General features: G+C 42.4%; 1 long non-coding RNA gene across 1 annotated transcript; it reads right to left on the reverse strand.

Moving 5' to 3' along the window:
* Window positions 1-210: 210 nt before the first annotated feature.
* LOC147283496 (uncharacterized) lies at window positions 211-2,302 on the reverse strand. The gene is made up of 3 exons (XR_015122539.1): window positions 2,071-2,302; window positions 1,308-1,367; window positions 211-386 (listed from the first exon to the last, which is right to left on the reverse strand). It is a non-coding gene; the product is annotated as an uncharacterized LOC147283496 (long non-coding RNA).

The raw sequence follows: 2,302 nt of genomic DNA on the forward strand, positions 1-2,302 counted from the left end.
TAATTAATAACTTGAAGCAATAAACTTAATGACAAGACCGCCCCCGGATTCCACCTTGAAACCCGAAGAGGTCCTGCGGGAATCCAAAATCAAGGAAAATCCTACCGGAAATTCGGCAGAACCTCCCCTGAAAATGGACTAACCCAGAAATTTCAAAACCTGTTAAAAAGCACTTCTAAACAGCAGCCACCTCTACCGCAATCAAAAAGGGTCTCAAACCCAACAATTTCACAGAGAAACCAACTTAATATTTAAAGTGGTTATCAGAGCCTCCATTCTATTACAAGAAAGTTTTACAAAGTTAAAATGATGCCTATAGTGTCCGAGTAAGGATATGGATGTAACGGCCTCGGCGTGATTGGCTCGACCTCCACCAAAAGTACTACCTGGGGGGGGGGCAATTTAAGACAAAACAAGAGAAACTGTAAGATAACTCAGTAAGTGGACAGTTTAATGAAAATGTAATCAAAGATTTAATATCTCTTCAGGAAACCCTTCTCAATCACTTTTAACTCTAAGACTTCACGTTGCTCTTTGAAATCCCCCAATTTTAAATACTATTTTCAAAATCATTTTCGACAATCATCTCCAATAGACCTCAATATACTGAAAAAGCAATAAAACTTTCCAAGCTGAAAAATAGCAAATCTGAACTGAAATTATCTTTATAAACTGATATCTCAAATACTTATACTTAAAACTACACCATTCTTGTATCCGTACTGTAGACAATGTCCTGGCCACAATCCCGCGCACGGGCAGGCTCGAATCCTGGCCACAATCTCGTACGGAGGGTCGCTCCGCACGAGCAGGCTCGTATCCTAGCCACAATCTCATACGGAGGGGTCACTCCGTACGAGCAGGCTCGTATCCTAGCCACAATCTCATACGGAGGGGTCGCTCCGTACGAGCAGGCTCGTATCCTAGCCACAATCTCATACGGAGGGGTCGCTCCGTACGAGCAGGCTCGTATCCTAGCCACAATCTCAGGGGTCACTCCGTACGAGCAGGCTCGTATCCTAGCCACAATCCCGTGCATTTTACACAGGCAGGCTCGACCGGTCAATACGTGCATTTATACATCAGTTTTTAAATACTCTTTTCACAATTCCCTTTTAACAACCCAACTCACAAAACATGTGTCTTTCCTCAACTCACAACATCTCAATTTTTAAAGTCATTAGTCTCAACCAGAATATCATTTGAAGAAACTTAAATAATAATTCTCAACACAAATCCACCATTTAAATCAATGAAATCATAAACATTTAGAAACATAAACTTTTATAAAAATAAAGTCCACTCACAAATTGGGGAAATCTAGTTTAGATCCTCCGCCGGATCGTCACGAGCTACGGTCGCCTCGCCTAATAAAAGCAATAGCATACAATTAGACCCATGTCAACGACCAATAAACTGTATGTGCTTACAAGAAAACCCGACGTCCTAGCTACTTCACGTTCTTCCCTATGGTTAGAAGTCGCCTCTTTAAAACGATGACACTCTAAAACTTATTCCCAAAACATCCTCGTTTCGACCTACGACACCCAAGATCGCCAATCAACTTAGTCAAAATATTCAAATTAATGCTAGGAACTTAGAATGACAGTGGGAAATTCAGAACCTCCGTCGTCGCCGCTCAAAGTGGCGGTTCTAAGATCAAATTCCACAATTTCCTCAAATTTCACAACCTCTTTAAAATTCTAGATTCCAATTAGGTTTCAAATGAATAAATATTGTCCGACGATGGTCCAAAAATAATCTCCAAAACAAAATTTACAAGGCCAACCCGAAATGGCCCATAATTCCTCAAAAATCAAATTCCTAAATACCCAAAAACTATTCATTTCTCCAATTTGTTTAAAATTCTCAAAACTAGTCATAAATTAAGGGTTCCTAGGGGTGAAAAATGTCCACACACATTCAAGAACACCTCCAGAAACTGAAACTTAAAGGGAACCCGAATATGGGTTCTAAACCCCAATTTTTCAGAATCACAATTACTCAAAATTGACAAACCATACTTTATGGGTTTGGAAGCCCAAGAATAGAGGAAGAAAACCCACTAACCAATTTCTTGATTGGAGTTCGAAGTTGGCCGGAATCAGCAAAAGAAGCCGGCGGCTGGGGAAGTTTTCTCCGGCTGTCTTCTGCTCGAGGGGGCACCGGTCGGCGGAGGGGAGCTCGAGGGAAGACGGCCGGCCCACAGGGGTCACGCTGATGGCCTCGTACCACTGGGACAGTGGCCGGAAGCTGTCCTCCGATAGTGGTGCTGCGCGCACAGAGGGAAAGAGAGGGGAGA

This window comes from Dryas octopetala, chromosome 5 (assembly GCF_963921425.1).
Source record: "Dryas octopetala chromosome 5, drDryOcto1.1, whole genome shotgun sequence".
Lineage (NCBI taxonomy): Eukaryota > Viridiplantae > Streptophyta > Magnoliopsida > Rosales > Rosaceae > Dryas > Dryas octopetala.